The sequence below is a fragment of the Sciurus carolinensis genome, chromosome 7, assembly GCF_902686445.1.
Source record: "Sciurus carolinensis chromosome 7, mSciCar1.2, whole genome shotgun sequence".
NCBI lineage: Eukaryota > Metazoa > Chordata > Mammalia > Rodentia > Sciuridae > Sciurus > Sciurus carolinensis.
In genome coordinates, this window is record NC_062219.1 from 4,049,334 (window position 1) to 4,070,807 (window position 21,474).

The following is a 21,474-nucleotide window of genomic DNA, read 5'->3' on the forward strand; positions in this document are numbered from 1 at the left end:
GTTTTTAAAATAATTATTCCCCATTGGTGACTGATTATTTTATTACTTATTTATTTATTGCTTGTTTTATGTTTCTTTCCTTTTGGTTTTCATTTTGCTTCTGATTTCCTGACTTTCTTGTTGTTGCTCTTTAAGTAATAAATGAAAATCCCCTATGTGTTACATGTTAAACACTTTTTTATATAAAAAAAGAAACTTTATTATTTATTTGTGTAATTATTTTTAACATGGATTTTCCTATGCATATAACTTTTGTCATATTCAATATGCTTTAGTCTATAAGTGTTTTCATTATCCAGTAATAATTTATGCATCTTCTTCAGTCTAAATGTTGGTAGGGTTTTAAAACTTCCAGATTGTTATTTTTACTTTTTTCTGTTTTCATTATGATTTTACAATTTTATTTCCTATGGGCAGCAAATATGATCTACATTCTTTTAGATTTTGGAATTTATTGGTCTTCACTATTGTGCTTACAGTTTTGGTTACATATTATATAAAATCAAAACTTATTTCTCTATTGAGGTGTATTTTATTAAATGACTATGGGTTTAATGTTATCAAGAATGTTGTTTTGAGCCTTCACATATTTTCTCACTTTTGTTACTTTGCTTTCTCAGGAAAATTAGGATTGTGATTTCCTGCGATTCCTGAAATGCATGGCTTCCGGAAATGAAGCAGACTGCGGGGGTCAGCGGTCACCAGACACCCACCTCGCTCACCTGCCCCCTTACTGCCAGTGTCCCTCGGTCTCATTAGCACAGGCTCCTGCGCCAAGCCCAGTTTTTGTTCCTTTTTGTGAACATTTGCCTGGAGATTTTCTGTCCACTTTTTATTTGGTCAACTTTTTGTGTTTGACCTATAATATTTTATTTTTTGATTTGGTCTTTCGGTTGACTTTAACAAGGAAATAAATTTTATATTTATTTATTGATATAAAACAGACATTTAAATTTAATCCTGACATGTTGATTTCTTATATTTTGATTACCTTAAATTTAATTAGATGGTATATTTTATAAGGTCAGGTAATATTCATATTTTGAGGGGATTGGATTATTGCATCTTGAATTTACAAGACCACCCTAGGAAGAATACGGGTACTACTACACGCACACATATGATCAACTTTTCAAAGGCTAACATGACTGCTTCAAATACTGGAGTCTCAACACACTCTGCAAATGAAAACTGTTTCCTGCATTAGGTGCCACAGGGTTCTGCTAGGCAATAACGGTTAGTATTGCCTCTGAGTGCTGTCAATATTATACCCTTCTCCATTAAATTTAATGTCAAGAAAGAAGAGATGTCAGATGAAGTCTTCAACTATTCCTCCCCTAAGTATGTTGCTAGGTCTTTATTAAAAGTGTAAAATCACTTTCTGAAATCAATTTCCAAGATTGTGAATGCTATATTATTAATCATGCTGTATATTATACAGAAAAAAAATGGAGTCATGGCCAAAAATTAGTTACTAAAAGTAGTAAAAGAAAAAAAATCTGTGTATTCTCCAAATAACTTATGGTGTTTTTGCCAATTGACAGAAATTTCTTGTTATTAAGTGCTAATTAATTTGTTAGCTGGTTTACTTTATAGACTTTCTGGATGTTCTCTTCTCTCATACATATTTTATTACTTTGGCAAAGTAATTAAAGTTTCCCAAATAGCTTGTGATTTGCTGTGCATGTAGCTCATCTGTGAACTTGGTGTGAGTCTTCAGGAGTCTGTCTCTGAAGCCGCAAGCTGCACTGGTGAGGGGCTCTAACTGCAGAGCCGCTTACTGCCCCAGCCCCCAGGTCCTGGGAAGCCTGGAGCTGGGAAGGGCTTCCCGTGGACAGACCGGGAGGAGCCCCTTCCCGTGCTTCCAGGGCTCTGCTGGGTGGACCCACCCTACAGTGCCTCCATGTACACTGGCTTCCCCAGGTCTGGGTGTGGCGCTGACTCCCCTTGAAATTTGCTTTCCGTTTATCTCACACCCTCTCATTTGAATTTGGCAATTGCACTTAAAGAGAGATTTAAAATTGATCCAATCAATAAATACCATTGCTGCAGCAGGGTGCCTAAGGGGAAAGGTCTCATCTCACTGAAAAGACACCTGAGATGGGATAAAATGGTGAGGCCTGGCTGTGAGGTGGGGTCCTTTTGTGCATTACCGTGTTCTGGACCTGAGAAATGAATGCGGGTGAAGCCGGGGTGATCAGGGCCTGCTGAGGGAGCAGCCTGGGCTGGGGGCCTCCACAGACCCTGCACTTCCGCGTTCTGGAGACGCCATCTCCCACTGCTGCTGGCCAGGGCGTCCTTCTTCTGTTGGAGAAATGAGGGCGCTTTGCCTGCAGGATTTTATCCAAACCTCTTAGCAAGTCCCCCGACACCATCATCTGCACATTCCCGTCTTCTCAGCCCCGGCCCTATAAGAGGAACCGGGGCTCTTTCTAGATCAAGGACTCTGCGTTCTCACTTGGAATTTTCATCTGTGTCTTGGTTTTTCTTACTGTTATTCATCCTATTTAGAGTGTGGCTTCGTTTTCTCCCAAAATAGTTCTTTCTTCTTGAAATTGACAGCTTTTATGTAGCTGTTAAGAGTGTGACATCATCCTTTAATACTCTAGCTTCCAGTTAGAAGGCCACCTTTGTTGTAGAGCTGACAAAGCAGTATTTTGTTTATGCAAGTACCAGTATACCACAGTGAAACAGGCATTCTGTAAAATTCATATGCACCAAAAAGTAAATAAATAAAATGGTATTAATTTAAAAGGTGGCATTTTGTTGTCACCTTAAATTTGAATTTAGAATTAAAACTCTACTTAGGTTTTTCACATATGGCAACTTTATTGAATAACAGGCACTTGGATGTTAAGTTGAGAAAGTTTTTTTTTTTCCAGTATTGGGGATGGAACCAGAGGACATTTCATGTCTGAGCTACATCCCCAGGTCTATTTATTTTGTATTTTGAGCCAGGTTCTCACTCAGTTGCCGAGGGTCTCACTATGTTTCTCAGGCTGGCCTCCAACTTGCAATCCCTCTGTCTCAGTCTCCTGAGTAGCTGTGCCTATCATATGGTTAATTTTCATATGTGTCTTCTTTGGAAAGCTTGTTTTCAAGATGGACTTTTGTTCCTGGTTTAACTGCACTTTCCTTATGGAAGACTGTAGCCAACGTGATGGAAGGAACTCCCTAACGGGGTCTCCACCCTGCAGAGGGCTTGTGATTTTAGTAGATGAATGAGGACTGTGAAGTGTTGTGACCATAGCTGCAGATGAGAATCTGTAAACACATAGGCACGTATGCAACGGACGACTTCTGATTTACTGAGGCATTTCGTCCTAGTTTTATTCTTGAAACGTTAGGATTTGTTTTTGATTTTAGGTACCTCAGCTCAGAGTTAGATTCATAGAAGTGAACATTTTATATGTGTTTATGCATTGCTAATGTCACGCAGTCCACGTTGATGCTATCATGCCTTATGTAATGCATTGAGGGCTTGTGGGGGCCAGGGAGGGTCGATGTCCTTGTCTCCCTTCCATTATGGGCTCAGCTACTCTCGCTAGCTTCTTCCATTTTTCTGAATCAGTGCCGTCATCCATACAAGAGATGAACTGGTGTCTTATCAACTTTTGGCATTAGCATCTGTGTCCTTCATTTTATGAGAAGAGATTCATCCCATGTTTTACACTAGACTACAAACATTGAATTTTAAAAACTAAAATAATAATGTTTTAATGACACTAAACCTATTTTAAAACTTTTTGAAAATTTAAATAAAATGGAGCATCATAGATGATAGAATCTAATAACTGGGATTGACCAAATTACAAAAAATTACTCACAATAAAATTCCACAAGGAGAACAGATGTACTGATACTGAATTATTTATGTAGACATATTACTTTTTATTAATGTATGCAAACATGGAAGTAAAAGAATATTCCAAATTTGGAATTAAACTTTCTAAATATGTTACTGTTTCAAATCAATGATCAATTGATCCATTCCTGTGAGTAATTATAAACTTTGTATATATATTTGTCCTGGGATTATTTTGATTTTCTCTCTGTTTCCCTTTGTTAAGTTTTTGAGGGTCATGTTTCTGCTGAGCCATAGCAACGTGAGTGGGCACTTGTCTATATATTAATACCACCTGGAAGTTTCAAACATCTGGGCATCAAGCAGCTATTTATTTTATTTAACACTGACCTTTCACAAATCATCAACAAATAAATAAATAATAATTTCACTTGAAATTATGGGTCTTTTCTGCAGCATCATTTTTCTTTGGACTTTACTTAATTTTCTTCCCATGAAAGTACAACAACTGACCTGTATTGGCAACTTATTTCTCATAATTACAAAGTAAAATCCAAACTTTATTTCTTTAAAATTCCAAATCTCCTAATCCAGGAAGAAATAATGAATTTCCATGTGAACTGATATCCTGTACCTCTGCTTGGTTTTTTAAAACAAGATATTTAAATAAACATATAAGACATTATATACTTGACCATATAGTATATATACCACAAATACAAAATTGCTTGGTAGGAATGCTATCTCCTTCCACTAAATTTGGCAGTTACTCAGGGGATATCTAGAACACTTACAAAATTATCTTTAAAGCCTAAAACACATTTGTCTGAAGATTCTAAGTGGTGGCAAACTTTTATCTCTTTTGTGTGTGTGTGTGTGCTTTAATATCCAGTTGTCAACCAGAGCAAAAAACACTTGGTGGCCAATGCTAATACTATTGGAGACTGGAAACAAGATGTGCTTATAAAATAATAAAATGTGTTTCGGCCATGCTTGTGAAAGTGCTGTAAATAACAACACCAGTTCAGGCTGGCTTGGGGTCAAGCCATCCATTAGATCCAATGGTCAAAAGGGCTATCTCTCCCACGGTTCCACTGGGAGTCCAAATGTCACCCGTGCCTCTTTCAGCCCCTCGGCCTGATGTCAGCTTGATGGGTGCTGGTCTCTGACTCCACTTAAACACACCGAGAGTTCTAGACTGGCAGGTTCTAGTTTGGCAAGAGGTTGCCTCTATTGGACACCTTCAGGCAAGTGCCACGGTTCACTGTCACGGGATCCGAATGGGGCTGTAGGATGGAACTGCATGATTCGACAGATGCCAGGCCAGGTGTTCGCTAAGTCATTTGGGTGAGGGGAGTTAGTGCCTCATTAAACATCACCTGTTACATCCCGAGGCTAGTGTCCGAGCCCCACCTCAACACCTGGACCAGGATAGAATGCTTGCCTCTTCAAAGTGAAATTGCTACAGGTTGGCCATCTGTTTTCCTAAATGCGTGGAACCATAGGTGTTTCAGATTTGGGGTTTTTCAGATTTTGAAATATTTGTAACATACAATGAGACATCTTGGGTATTGCATTTAAGTTTTAACATGAAATTGAGTCCTGTTTCACATACGCCATATAAACACAGCCTGAAGTTGGTTTTATACAGCACGTGACATGCCCTACATTTAAATGGCAACCTATCACAGTGGTCAGGTGTGAAAGTCTCCGCCTGTGGCAACTTGCTGGTGCGTGAGAGTTCATATTCTGGAGCATTTCAGACTCCATTTCATAGGATTAGGGTGCTCAACTGTGTTACCTTAAAAAGCACAGTTGACCTTGAGAGGCAACAGTAATCAAGAAGCCGACCAAGGGAAGCCGACCGAGGGAAGCATTGAAACAAAGTTTTTGGCTCATATAGCTAGAAAATTCCTCCCATTATTGTATGGTAAGAATTAGGGTGTGAGTTTAGATATGCAGGTCTATAAGATAAACTTAGTTTTAAAACTCACTTTATTGGAAGCATTAAAGAAATATGTGGATTCTAACACACACTGTAGAACAACTTCAGATACGGAGCCAGCCTCCTTCATTGTTATCACTGTGTTTTAAGGAAGCTATACTTACTTAGTTAGCTACAGTTTGGTGTTTAGAGATTCACTTGATTTACAAAACTAAATGGTCTTCACTTTTTCATTATTGTCAATTTAGGTAAAAACTGTAGGGGATATTTTCGGGTGTTTATCTTAAAGGTATCACTGTTTTGGGTTTTAATTTCTCTTCTAACCATCTAATTTTTGCTTTTTTAAAAAATACGATTCTAAGATGAAGGCTAGTAGGTGAAGAATTTACCCCTGTATAAATGAGAATTTAGTGTCCATTTCTTTTTTCCCTACTGTACATTTAGATGAACTCTTAAAACATCTTCTGTCTTAGGGAAGTCATTAGACAACTCATCATGATGTTTTCCCATTATAAAATAATATAATACCACTTATTTTCTTAGTTCCTTTTTGTCTAAAATACATAACCCATTATCTCATGAAGGTGTGCTGAGGAGATACAAGGAAAGGAATGGTGGAAATAAGAGAGGGGAAGTTGACCTTCCTCACCAAAGCAGCAAGAATCGGCCTGGAGACTATTCAGACCTTGCAACATGCTGAGCTTGTGGTGTATAGTGAGAGCAGTTATGCTGGCTGTCGTGGTATGTATTATTATCTTCAGATTTGTCATGGAAATGTACAGAAGGCAGTTAAATCTAATAAATATCATGTTTGGTATAAAAGATATGATTTCATTATTTCTCTTTTTGAAAAAAATGCAAACTTGGATATGAAATATTAATCTAATTTTTATTGCATTCAATTTACTTTTTATTCATGTTATTTACATATTTTATTTTAAATAATATTTAAATATTTTAGGACAAATAAACTGAGAAGAGGAAAATTATTGCTGTGATATGCAATTTAACAGTTACATCTGACAAACTAATCAATTTATCATAGTTGATACAAGTGTTAAGTGATTAATGAGCATTTTATGAATTTAAACAGGGATTTGTCATAAGTTGCTTATTTGTAATTCATAAAGCTGCCAAAAATATTTGTAAAATATTTTATCAAAATATATTCCTTCCTCTATTATTTTTATTTCCCCTTTGAAATTTACTTTCAAATTGCTTGAGTGTTGTGTGTTTAGATCTTCTACACGTTAGGTGACAATTATTTTTCTAATAGTCAAGATTAGAATTGTAAATAGACCATGGCATAAATTTCATCTACAACCTGTGCTCAGATTCTTAGCATACCAGAGAATGAAGTCAAATGCCACAGTTTAAGAACTTACTATTTTTAGAAAACCAAACTATGATGGATAGATCTGAGCTTACTGAGTGTTATCATTTTAAATATATTCCAAAGGTCTACAGAGATTTCCCAATTGCTTTTGCAGTAGACAAAAATGAAATAAAGGAAATTCATTAAAAATGCAATCAAAAAGCTATATTAATAATAAATTTCAATAAAGCAAACAAAAAATTAATATTAAAGAGTTAAATTGTACTAAAATGTGCTCATTAGAGTAATTGCTAAAAGAAGATTCAAGTTATTTAAATCACAAACTCTGTTTAGTAAAGAAGATTAATCCTGTGAAGTCAGTTTTACTTTCATAGCAAACCAGAGAAAGGCATCCCAAGGAAATAAAAGTATAGCCCAATATCCCTTGTGAATATGGAAGCAAAATTCTCAGTACTACACTAGTGACCAGATCAGCAACATGCAAATCTTACTGTACATGAAGAGAAAGTGGCATTCACTTTAGGGATGCAGAATTTGTTCAAGATATGAAAATCAATCAGTGCGACACATCATTTTGATACGATTTAGGGCAAACAGCCATATCATCTCCTCAGTAAATATAGAAAATACTTAAAATAAAGTTGCCACCCTTTCATGATTAGAAAAACATATAAGGGGGCATTCTCAACCTGAGAAATGCACCTACTAAAAGTCTACACTACTTATTTATGAAAAAATAAATGCCGCATTCTCACCACTTTCAAATTTATGTTAGAGGTTCTAGCCAGGACAGTTATGCAATTAGGACAAATTAAAAAGACATCCAGAATGTAGAGAAGAAGTGAAACTACCTCCATTTTACAGGTAGCATGCTTTTGTGTACAGAAAATCATAAGGAAGACACAGTAAACTCAGAACTAAAAATGGAGTTCCAGACGGTACAAGGAGACAAGTCAATAGCCAAATGTCAGTCATGTTTCTGTACACCAGCAAGGTATGACCTGGATTAAAATTTAACAAAAATATTAATTACATTAGCACCAAAAATACTTGGGAATTCTTAGGAATAAATTTAACAAGAGGTACAAGACTTGCACACTGAAAACTATAAAACATTGCTGAATTAAAGACTAACTAAATGAAAAGACATCCTATGTTCATGGATCAGAATAACTTCATATTTTTAAGATTGTAATATAATCCAACTGGATTTCAAGATGCAAAGTAATTCTAATAAAATCTTTGCCACTTTGGTAGAAATGGAGAAGCTGATCCTAAGTTCATATGAAAATAAAAGAAATCAGAATAATCCAAGGAATCTTTAAATAAAAGTTGTAAAGCTCACGCTCTTTATTCACATTGTTTATAAAAGCCAGTGATCATCACAGTAGTGACATATGGCTACATATATACAGCAATGGAACAGGTGTAACTTAAAGTCCAGAAACAATCTTTTACAGTTGTGCTTAATTGATTTTCAAATAGGTGCCAAGTCAAGTGGGAAAATAATAGTTTTTTCACCAAATAGTGTAGGAACAACTAGTCAAACATTTGCAAATCAATGCAGCTGAACACCTACCTCAAAAGTAATACAAAATCTAACTCAAGGACATTCATAGACCTACAAGTAATAACAAAACTATAAAACTCTTAGAAGATAATTTAGGAGCAAATGTTCATTTCCATGACTTGAACAAAGTTTTCTAATCTATGAAGTCAAAAACATAAATAGTGGTAGAACAAATGAATTTGTAAGATTTCCTCAAAAGTTTAGAAAGTTTGGGCTTCAGCGGTTATAATTAACAAAGTGAAGAGAAAATCTGTGCATTGTGGGACATATTTACAAATCATATATCTGATAAGGAACACTTTCCCAAAATGTATACAGAACTCATATAACTCAACAGTAAAGAAGATAAATAATCCATTTGAAAATGGCTAAAGGACTTAATACATAGTTCTCCAAAAAGAGAAAGAAATAGAAAATAAGTATGTGAAAAGATGCTCAGTGTACTTAGTCATTAAGAGAATGTTAAAGAAAACCTCAGAGAGGTATCACCTCACCTCTATGAGGACCAGTGGAATAAAGAAGACTGTCAAGGACAAGCACCTGAAGGATGGAGGAACCTGTGCTCTCAGACGCTGCGGTGGGATGTTAAAATGGTGCGGCCACCATGGAGAACGTCTTGGGAGTTGTTCAAAATGGAAGACATATTCACCATACCCCCCCGCATTCCAGTCCTTGGATAGTCACTCAAGAGAATCAAGAACACGTTTCCACATGAAAAATCTGTGCAGGGATAACAGCTGTGTCAGATAAAAAGACAAAAAGCAGAAACAATTTAAATGGCATCAAGTGATTAATGTGCAAAGTGTGCCAGATCCACAGAACCCGGACTTTCAGTGGTGAACGTGCAGGCGTAGTGACAGCTGTGGCATGGGTAAGCCTCGGGGTGGAGGTCGTCGGAGGCTAAGGGTCCACACCGCACGATCCCCTGCACACAGGCCCCTCCAGGCCTGGGATGCAGATCAGAGGTTGCTGGCACTGAGGCCGGGAGGCTGCGGAGGCTGCCTAATGGGCTACTGAAGTCAGGTCGTGCTAGTACCACCACCACCTCTCCAGCTGAGCACCTAAGAAAGTGCATTTCCTGGTTCTTGAATTATCACTCAAAAAGGCTCTAAATTTAAAAGAATGAAATTAGAATGACGTCACTGGAGTGTGGACATGTTTATAATTTTACTTTTTGTGGCCAATCTGTTGGATTATGTGCTGACCTGCCCATTTTCCAATACCGGTTTAGCACGTTTGCTCATTTATGATCAGTAGGAAACTACGCCCTACGTGAAGGTGTGCACACACGCCAGCAGCTACACTAACACAAACAGCCAAGCACGGTGCTGGTGCCACCATCCCCAGAGCACTGGGTTTCAACCGCCACTGCCGTGAGATTCAGACCCCAGAAGGCATGAGCAGGCTGAGGCCAGTGCTGCTGGACCACAGAGCTGACCAGCGTGGCCGGATGCCTTCCTCAGGCACCTTTAGAAGATGTGGATCCCACGTCCAAGCTTCCTACCCGTGCCCCTCGATGGGACACATGTTCCCTATTAGGCTGAAGAAGAAGCTCCAGGGAGTGAGGGTGATACCTCCCCCTCCAGGGAATTCACGGGCGTCTTGACAGCTCGCAGACAGAGAGGTCTCGTCACAGGCACATCAGGACTCAGGAACCTGGTCCACAATATTTCCATCCAATGTCAGGGACACCAGCCCTGGCTGAGAAGTCGGGCTGCCCCCCTGAGCTGCTTGCTGGATAGACAGCGTAATGAGACCCGATACAAAGAAGGGCAACTTCGAGAATTCAGGGTTCCCTGGAATTCAGCTCAGAAACTATGTTTGGAAGCATGTAACCTGTCACACAGGGGTAGTGTTGTGTGTTTAATAATGAAGAGCAGATATCCTCTCAGCACCAGAAGACCCTTGGCAGGATGCCACAGGATAGTTCATTATCTGCAGAAATCCACGCGGGGCCTGTGAGTGTAGGGAAAAGGGCGATCCTGGAAGAGGTGTCCCCACGTGCAATTCTGCACACTCTGACTGAAAGGCTGTATTGGAGGTAGAAACCAGGAAAAGAAAATCAGCACTCGCTGGTGCCTGTTCTCCAAGCAGAGCACAGGTGTGACTGCGTAGGACGCAGTGTGGCAGGACTGTGGCCAAGCCGGGCACACACAGCCAAGCGAATTAAAGGCATAAACAACCAATACTTGCTGGGTTGCAGCAAGAAATACAGGAAGAAGGAATATCACTGGATGTGCCCTTCATACGTGAGCAGACAGTAAAGGGAGGATGTTCTCCTTACTGGGTAGCCAGGGCACAGGCAGCGAGGGAGGAGGGGTTTGTGGGAAAACGAGGGATAACGTGTGAGATGCCGGTAGAAGAACGACTTTGGCAACCCAAAGCCAAGTTCCAGAAGCCAATGTGACGCAGGATTCTTTTGCATATTTTTCTCGAAAGGGTTAACAGACCTGTTTCTTAATTATGGAAAGCTACTAATGCACAAGAGCAGAGAAAAAGTTATATATCAATCACACAGCTTCAGAATTGATCAACTCTGGTTACTCTCGTTTTATCTGCACAGAAAAACACACATACACACGTTTTTCTCTATCTCTGAGATTATTTTAAAGCAGGGGCAGAACATCAATCAATTTCATCCATAAATACTTCATTGTGTGTATCTACAAGGTATGAACTCCAGAAAAGATAAAAATTTTATTATCTCACTGAAAACAATAAAAATTAATTTACATATTAACACTGTGGCTGGTGTTCAATTGTCTTCTAATTTTTAAACTCAGTTGTAGAATCAGCAGCAGAATCACATTCAGACACTGAAGTTAATGGATGTTTGCTTCTCTTTTAATCTGCATATGTCCCCGGCATGTTTTCCTTTGGGGTTTTATTTGTTGAGGAAATGGGCCCATCGTTCCACAGATGTGTGGGGAAATTACATTGCTGTAGTTGTCTCTACTTCGTTCCTGTCCCTGAATTTCCTGCAAACTGAGAGTGAGCTCTGAAGTGCAACTCCTAGACCAGACCCTGGTCAAAGGGTGTGGCCGCTTCCTTCCATCAGGAAGTACAGGACCTCTGGGCTACCCTTCCCTGCAGGATGGCTGCTGTCCACTTGGGATTGTAACTTGATGACCACCCACTTATTATTTATTCACTCTTCATTAATTTTCTGGGACACTTTTATCAAGAACAACTTCTCACAACATTTGGCTTTGGTACGATGAAAATTATGTAATAAACAGAAGACAAATACTTGCTGTGTTGATGATCAGCTGGCTTAATTTTCCTTTACCAGTTCTCAAAGGCATGAGTAGGCTCCCCAGGATCCTGACAAGGTGACCAAGAGGTCATTTATTTCTCAGTCCACTGTGGTTGTGATACTGATTGTATCATTTGCTTGTTCCAAATTTGACCATGTTAAGTTGTTGAGAGTCTCTGTGATTCTTTTAATAAATATCTTCTGTGGAAATAAAAAATGCAGAGAGAATGCACTTTGATTAACACAGAGCCCTTGAGCTTTCACATCCTAGAACAGTTTCAGGGGAGGGAACAGGAACAGCCCCCTCAAAAATGACCATCGCTTACCCCTGAGGCTTTGGGAGATGCTGTGATATTTCTACCCACTTCACAGAACCACATCCATTCATCACAAGGTGGGGAGTAAAAAGGTCTCCTGGGAAGAGCTTGGTTAATTTTCACCTGGTAGAGTCGGATCCAGGGCACAGGTACATGTGGACAGAGCTCTAAATTCCAGGACTCAGCTCGCTATTTGCAGAGGGTAAGCAATTCCTGAAGGAGGATGTTCTTTTCTGTAACTAATTCTCTTAAGACCTCCCATCCCGCCCTCCGTGCTTGGCGCAGTTCTGTTCTCTGTACCCCAGCTCTGTGTTGGACTCAGCACAGTGTGCCAGCCTTGTGTGTTTCAGGGGATGAGTGAGGCCTGTTTTAACACTGTCTGCACAAGACATTTGCAAAGAGGACTGTAAGCAGGGCTGAAAAGCAGAAGCCAGTCCTTATCCTGCTCCAGGTGTGGCCTTTGGTACTGATATCTCTTCTCCGTCAGAATTCCCTAGGCAAGTCACAGCCTCCATTCCACAGGCAGACCCCGAGGCTTTCGGCGAAGCAGGGCGTTGAACGCTTCATGCCACCAGAACGAGATCTGTGGAGCGAGTAGCTCACAAGGAGGAGCGGTCCTTGGCCTGTGGTTTTGAATGTTCTAGTTCATGATTGAGTGTCCCTATACTTTGGGCCTCTGGAGAGACAGCACACGGTGACAGGAGGGTGAGGGAGAAGCCTCTCACCTTGTCAGCTGTGGGGAAAGAGCAAACAGGAAGAAGAGTCTGGGGTCCCACAGTTCTCTTCAAGGGCATGCCCCCAGTGACCTGAGGACCCTGACCAGGTAGCGACCTCCAAGATGCTCCACTACCTCCCAGTAGCACGGCTTGGGACCGTGCCTTTCACAGGTGGTCCTCTGGGAAACTCTCCTCTAATCCATGGCCCTGTCTGATTCGAGGGGCCCGCGACGGGCAGTGGACTGACCCCACTCTGTAATCCTTTCTGGTGTGGACCTCCTTCCTAGTGTGGAGCCTCTTCCCCAGGCTACAGGGCAAAGGTTAGACGGTTAGCCTCTTAAAATAGACTGGAAATGTGCCCAAGAAATGTGCCTAAGAAAATATTACCATCCTGACATTTCTCAATGATGAAAGTCCATGTGTCCAAGATTCAGTTCTGTTAAAATGATATGCAAACGCGGGAACCTTAGGAAAGGCCAAGAGACACTGGGTCAGGGCCTGTCCACTCTGCTGCCATCAGTCTGTGGTCACTCAGGGCGAAGGACGGTGGGCTCCCACCTTCATGACTGAAGTCTCAGATCCAATGACAAGAAAAATCGGGAACAGCATCTTCCCCTGAGGCATGGAACATAATTCTTCTGGAAAGCTGTTTCTTCCAGGGCTTTCTGGTGAAAGGCAGAACCATCGGAAACATCCCGTGGATGTTCTGACTCGAGTCTTTTCACCCCACCTGGAATGTCAGTGTCACACAAGAGGAGGTGACCATTGGCCCTGGCCTCTTTCTGGGGTCACACGCCACTTCTGCCCTCAGCCGTCTTCACAGAGCTCTGTGCAGGGTGTGTGTTGGTGGTTGAACCAATTGCCAGAGAAGAAACAGGCGTATTGCATAAGAAAAGGGGCCTGGGTTACCTTGGGCCGCTCGCTCCTGTACTCTGCATTCCACGGTGATTTTAGCAGTAACACTTTTCACTGCAAAAATGCACTGTTTGTTGAAGCTTTTGCCATACATTGATAATTTGATGGCTACTGCAAATACAGGTTTTTTGGGGGGTGGGGTGGGTACCCAGGATTGATCTCAGGGGCACTCAGCACTGAGCCACATCCCCAGCCCTATTTTATAGTTCATTTACAGACAGGGTCCCACAGAGTTGCTTAGCACCTCGCTGTTGTGACACCGGCTTTGCACTGGAGATCCTCCTTCCTCAGCCTCCAGAGCTGCTGGGATTACAGGCCTGTGCCACTGTGCCTGGCACACATATAGTTTTTAATAATTAAGACTAAGATTTGCCATAGAGACAATTTTGAACTGAGTTTTCTGCCCTTCAGCTGATGTGTATTCTGATTTACCCAAACCAGAAAGTCACAGGGAAGATTCATGAAGCAGGGGACAGACGGGCTTTCCCTCTCTGCTTTAGCACTGGAGAGAATCCTCACCCAGAACCCAGGCTGCCCGTCGGATGGCCCCCCCACCTGCCCGCTGTCTGCAAGGAACAGCTGCAGCCATGTGGGTTCCTGGGGCGGGGAGAGGCCGCGGCTCATGCCTGGTCGTCTTCTGTGGTCGCCGCTTGGTAACTGAAAATCAGTGTATCCATGAGGAAATGAACCCCACGCACGTGGTCTTCCAGACACAAATGATCTCCTTGCTTCCGTCCTTGAAGAGCATCTCTCATCAGGTGTCCCGGGAGTGTGCTGGGGGGGGGTGGGGGCGGTCCCGGGTAATCTGGGCGGTTTGTCGCTGGATGATCACACGTTTAGAGAGAGCAGCAGTGCGGAATTCCCTTGCTTGGACCACAGGAGATGCAACTCAACCGCTTCATTTTTCATTTGTTCGTATAAGGAACCTAGAGTTTGGCAGCTGAAATGGAGTCTATCAACTCCAGTGCTCTGCCCTGCCCCTAGCGCCAGGCAGACTTCTGGAAAAATCAGGGTCTGGGGAGGGATGATCTTCTTTCTCCACTGTCAGAACTTTGTCAGAGGAGAGATCTGTAGGCAGACCAAAGAGGTGTGAGGGACGGTGGCGATGTCACACCGGCAGCCTTCACATGCACAGGTAACACAATAGTCTTAAAAATGATGTCCTGGAGGGTTTCAGGAAGGCCAGGGCAGGCCAGCCCGCGCTTCCCTAGGTGGCTCCTGTCTCGGTCACCTGAAGACAAGGTGCGCTCCTCACCTGTGTCCATCCTTGGTGACGGCCCCTGCAGAGCGAGCTCCCCAGACTCCTGACGCCTGCACTGAGATTCCTCTGTTCTCTGTTTCCTTTCCGCCGGGTCAGCTCTGAAGGTGCAGCCCAGTTCTCTCCTGGGGGCTCAGGTCTGGCAGGCCCTGCGCCTAACAGAACCCAGACACTCATGTTTTTAGTTAGTGACATTTCCGTTGTCTTTAATCTTGAAAACTACTTAGCAATTTTAGTTCTATGAAAGTGATGGTTCCTGGTTGTGGGTCACTGATTTTGGTCATTTGGTAAAATAATCGCATTGCATAATTGTCCTGAAGAAAACAACAATGGCAGGATATTTGGCTCTCAGTTTTACCATGTTTGCCATTTCCTGACCTGTGACATCGAGTAACATAGGTCTGCGGGTGGTGGGTTTCCTCATTTGCTTTTGCTGAGAGATTTTATTACTCTTTCACTTTTAAAGTATGATAACTTCAATGGATACACAATTCTGGGCTTCCATGCAATGGCTCTTCTCCCTCTGTAGGTGTGGTGCTTTTCCTCTGACTTGTCTCAACATTTCCCTTTGTCTTTATTTTCTGCAATCTGAATGTGATCTGAGTAGGTGTAGATTTTCAGTATTCTTTTTTGGAGTTCTATGAACTTTGGATCTGTTGCTTGCCATCTGTCAACAATTCTTAGCCACGATTGCTTCAAATATGTATTCTTTCACTTTCTCTGTCTCTCCTCCTGGAATTCCTCTTGTGTGTTACGCCTGCGTCATTGGTCCACAGTTTCTGGACAGTCTGTTCCTTCTTTCCGCTCCTTTGCCTCCTTGCGTTCCAGTTGTGGAAGCTCTCTGGACAGACCTTCGAGGCCACCTGTTCTTTCTCTGGCCATGTCAGTCTACCCACGAGGTCGTCACAGGCACCCTTCATTTCTGTTACGGTGTTTCATTTCTAGCTTTTCCTCGTGAGTACTTCTTGGAGTCTCTATATCTTTGCTTGCATTACTCTTATTTTCATACCTGCAGCTAACTTTACTCTAGAATTTGTAGCGTATTAGTCAAGATTATTTTGAATACCTGAACTGATAATTTCACAATCTCTGCCACATCAACACTGGGTTCTGACTCTTGGTTTATTTCTTTGTCTCTTCAGATTATTTTTTCTTTTTTAATTTGTCATGCCTTGTGATTTTTTTGTTGTTGTTGTTGTTATTGTTGAAATCTAAATATGATGCACTGGATAAAAGGAATCTAGGGAGTTAGGTTTTAGCATATAATTCATGTTAATCTGGCTGGGAGTGAGTCTTAGTTTACTGTACCTGTGGTGTCAGAGTCAAAGTTTCATCTAATGTCTTTTCTGGTGTCTTTGAGACTCTTAAAATAGGGTCTAAGCTTGCACTTTTTCAGCAGTGATAAACCAATGCTATGCTGGAGGCCTGTGGAAGAGTAGGTAAGTGATAGAGGACAAAATTTTCTACCCTAAGAATACGTCCCAGTCCTTCTATTTATTGTATATGTTTTTGGTGCACAACATGGTGTTTGGAGGTACTCATATAGCAAATGATTTCTACTGGTGAGCAGCTGGTCACATCTGCAACCTCCCATAGCTGTCTCTGCTTCACACACACACAATATAGGAAATTCCAGTTATGAAATGAAAAAGGATGATGGACATAATCTGTCTATATTAGTTCTCAAAATAAATATGTGTGTGTGCATATACATCACATTCATGGGAAAAATGAAATGAGAAAACTTAAAGTACTAACTATGGTATGGCTAGAATTAAGATATTGTCAAGTGTTATTTTTCTCTTCATGTATTCATCTACATTTTATAATTCTGATAAATATAAATATTAAAATACTAGAGGAAAAAGTGTAGCTTTCCAGTTTGGAAACACTCTGTGTTTTATAAAGACCATCTGCTTTCTTAATATCTCTGTTCAAATGTGAACAGCTGGAGATTCATGCAGTATGCCCTGCGATGTGTTTGTGGTGCTATTCTTAGGGTGATCACTTCAATGCTTAATAGTGCTCCCCATCTTTGGGCAGAATAGGGCACAGTGTCACTCTCATGCTGAGAGAGAAGTGGACTGCAGCTCAAGAACTGTGAAGGGAGCGGGGACCGTACCTGGCCCCCCGGGGGCTTCCTGCTCCCACCGGGGCTCTCTGGGTTTCAGTGTGTGTGCAGAAGGCTGTCCTTCCCCTCTTTGTTCTGCAGCTCCTGTAGCTCATCCCACACTCTTCTGAAAACAGACAACAGCCAGAAGGAGTACAGCCCCTGCTGTGGTGGAGAGCAGGGTGGGGAGGCAAGTGCTGCTGCCAAGAGCCTGGAACAGGAGGGAGGAAACCCGGGGACCCAGATGGGCATGCATTGGCCTCACTGGATCAGCACACTCTCTTGGCAAATTAGACCATTGCTATTTTCCTTTATCCCATGAGGGTTCAGAGTGGTTTCATAACTTTACGAATGTGGGAGAGATCCCAGAAGTTTACCTGGGAGCTCATGGTCTTGACATTTTCCTGCATTGTTGGGATAACTTTAGGGATATTGTTTTTAACTTATACCCCTTTCACAGGAGTGTTGCATGCGGGTCCTCAGGAGTTGGGTTTGGGGACTGGTTCCAGGAGGTTCAGATGGAGCAGAATGCAGAGAATTCATGTGACCTGTCAATTGGTCCCCTCTTCCTCCAATGCCACAAATCAGGAGCTTCTTGCAACTGCAATGTTCTGTCTCCTCCCTTCCCTGCAATGTCTTTTATGCACTGGAATATCTTGTGGAGCGTGACTCCCCTCAGCACAAGAAAACCATCACTGGTTTAGAGACTAAAATTCTAACCTCAACTGGATTCGTGTATCTTCAGATCAGTCCTCAACCAACATTCACAACCGTTTCTCATCACTCTCATGCACGCACCCCTGAGCCAGTCATTAACATGGACGTCACCTTGCCATTCCCAGGAGCCCATCTGCTCTCCCATGCCCTGGAGTCTCAAGTTCCTCTGTCTGCCTGGGATGTCCCACATCACCACGTCTTTCAAGAATCAGCAGTCTTATCCCTGCTGATTCTACTAATTCTCAGTTGTTAGTAGTGATATCCCTCCTCAGCCAGGAAACATGGTGTCCATCTCTTTTACTCTCAAAATGTGTAAATGCTTTCAAGGGAGCCAGTTCCTTTCTCTATTCTGGGACAGTGCAGGAGGGGAACACTAGGCATGGGTGCTTCTGAGTCCATGTGACATGCAGCCTGTCACTCATCCTGTGTGACCTTGGGGCATTTCAACTTCTCTAAGACAGAGACCTCATCATCAAAATGAGGACATCAACACCAAGGTCACTGAGTTCTCTGGATGAAGCATGGTTTTTATTGCCTATTTGCTGGTAGATGTGGATGCTCAAAAAATGTGAGTTAGATACAAAGTCGCTGCAACTTGACTGGCTGCACTGTTCTTGGCTGCTTTCTGTACACAAGCTCTTCTAGCCCTAACTGAGCAGTGAGGGGAACCAGTGTCATCTTCTTCACCATGGAGCTGAAAACACTGAAACCCAGAGGGTAAGGGACCCCTCCACCACATGCAGACTTAAGAGGCACTCAGTCCGTCCTCCTGTGGTTGGACTGTGGAGCCTTCTCTTTTAAGGAGAGCAGTCAGGCAGTACACTTCCATCTGTAACCCGAAGGACCCAGGAGAAGGGGAAGGGTAGGGCTTTGATTTTTTTTCCCCATAACCTGTTATAGGCATTTAGCAACAATTCAGGGAACTTAAAGAAAACCGAAGCCGGGCATGGTGGCACTTGCCTGCAGTCCCAGAGGTTGGGAGGCTGAGGCAGGAGGATCACAAGTTCAAAATCAGCCTCAGCAACTTAGCAAGACCCTAGGTAGCTTAGTGTAGTGAGACCCTGTCTCAAAATAAAAATAAATAAATAAATAAATAAATAAATAAATAAATATTCTGGGGATGAGGATCAGTGGTTAAGTGTACCTGGGTTCAATCCCTGGTATCAAAATTAAAAAAAAAAATAATAATAATAATAAGGAAAGTGAGCCTGGTCGGTTCTGGAATGTGAGATGGCATTCTTGACCTCCTCAGTCCAAATAATCCACTTCAGATGCAGGAAGGGGCAGAGCGTTCACAGCCGTGCCTTGCCTGTGTGTGCAAGCAAATGAACCGAGCACAGCTTGGCAAGCCTGCGCTGCTAACACTGTGTCCACTCCATAAAGTGCAGCTAAGGTAACTGCTTAATGACTCCATCAGGAGGGGGAGACATCGTGAGGAAGTCCGGCCCTTTAACTCCTCACCTGAGAAAAGCCCAGGGCACTCATCACATCCACGGTGTCCTGCACCCTGGCTGGGCAGCTGTGTGCCCCTGACCCTGGCTGGATGGCTTGGGGACAACTGGTCTCCACGTGCTCCTGCACCCTGGCTGGGCAGCTGTGGACCCCTGGTCTCTGTGTGCCCCTGACCCTGACTGTATGGCGTGGGGACAACTGGTCTCCATGTGCTCCTGCACCCTGGCGCGCAGAGGTGGACCCCGGGTCCCCAGATTCTCTGCCCTTGCTAAGGAGGAGTACGGTGCCCTCCGATAGGCCTGCTGGTCTGCCCCAGGGAGTGCTAGAGATCTACCTTGTCCCTTGTGCAGAGGCCGTGTCACTGATATATCATTTTTATGACATTAATTTTGGAAATGTGCCAGTGTGTTTGGTATACTTTACAATATAAAACAATAATGTAATCTGCTTTATTGGATGACAAGAATATATTTTTTCTATCCTAATATAAATAATATTTACTGGACAATAATTCAGGGACTTGCAAACAAGGATGAGACACAAACTAGAGAAGTAAACACACTAAACGTATTACTGAAGATGGGCGCAGAGGAACCGGAGACCAGACGCTTTGACCTCCGGGTATTTGTAAACCTTCCCACGCGCTTTCCCAGCGGAGCCCGGCGTGTGCGCTTTCCCTGGGCGCAGCGTGAGGCCTCCCGCAGCCCCTGGGCTGGTTCTCCAGCCGCCCATCGCCCAACGTCGCATGGAAACGTTCGCCTTTCCCGGCTCCCGCGGCCGAGCGTTGCTCCGAGGCCGCGGTGACTGAAGCCTGGACCGTGGCCGGCCGCTGCCTGCGAGGATCTGGAGACCCGCAGCCTCCCGGCGGGCCGGGGACCGCGGTGGCGCCGCGCACCCAGCGCTGCTGCGCTTCGCGCACCACCCTGGCCCTGGCGGAGGCCGCGCTGGTGACTCTCCCCATTTTCCGCGGCGCCTCGTGGGGAGCTGGTTTCAGGATCGACTTCCTGGGTGCGTCCTCTCGCAGTCCCATTAGCTAATGCACGACAGAAACCTGTCTCCACCTGGAGGCCGCCGTCCGTCCCGGGGAGAGCCTTAGGAGGCATTTCGAAAAAGAGAGAAAAGGAAAGAAAAGGCTCTGTCGAATTTGTTTCAGCCTCCTAGAGGCTGGGAAGAGGGCAGGGCGGGCAGCGGCTCCCCTCGCAGCGGGTCTGCGTGCCCCGCGCAGGAGAGCTGCCCAGTACATTCTCGGGTTTGAACTAAATCATGTTCCTGCCAAAATGCAAAGACTGCACTGATTTACTGCACGAGGCAAAGTAGAACCGCAAAAGGCAAAGTAACAATTTAAAATAATTACCTCAAATTTATCACCCGTTCTCCTAGTTCCGCTCCCGTCTCATGTGCACAGTGTTGAAATTTGTCTATCAGTTTACACACAGCACCGGGGTGCATTCAACTGCACCTGCGCGGCATACGATCCCCGTGTTTCTGCCCGTCTTTGGCACGTCTGCTGCTGAAAACGAATGAGAAAACAAAGAGAGGGCTAAGTGACAGGTCTGTGGATTCTGTGGATGCTGAAGGTAAGCTGTGACCTAAAATGGGAACCGTTCGCTTAATGAGCGACAGCAGGATTCTGTGTGCGGGCTCGCGGCGGGGTCTCGCCTGGACCAGCAGATGGCAGCAGAGCCCTGGGATCGGCCTGGCACAGGCTCCCACCGTTGTAAATGCCTTCCTTCATTGCCATTCATCTTCACTTGTCAGAGTCTTCATAAGTGCCTTCTGTAGAACTGACCCTGAAATTGCATCATTTAATCCATAATCATATATTGCCAACATCTCTTCCTTTTACCGCTTATCAACGGCATTAATTCAGAGGAAACAGGGACCGCTGGTAGCTTTAGGCAATTCTTTGCAAAAAGGAAACATTCATAAAGTCAGGCACACTGCGAGGGTCAGCCCGCCCGCTTAAAATAGAGGAATGGATTCTACAGCAAAAAGAGAAGCACGCCAAAAAAAATTACTAATCATGGATTCTGTGCCCCCCCACCTCCTTTGCTCTTTGCTAACACATTTTGCTCAG

General features: G+C 43.2%; 1 long non-coding RNA gene across 2 annotated transcripts; it reads right to left on the minus strand.

Annotated features, from left to right (window-relative positions):
• Positions 1-6,333: 6,333 nt before the first annotated feature.
• Positions 6,334-21,024, minus strand: LOC124988067 (uncharacterized). Of its 2 annotated transcripts, none has more exons than XR_007109349.1 (3): positions 20,752-21,024; positions 9,197-9,393; positions 6,334-8,087 (listed from the first exon to the last, which is right to left on the minus strand). It is a non-coding gene; the product is annotated as an uncharacterized LOC124988067 (long non-coding RNA). The 2 variants fall into 2 exon arrangements; XR_007109348.1 differs by having other exon boundaries at positions 9,151-9,393.
• Between the last annotated feature and the right edge of the window lie 450 nt (positions 21,025-21,474).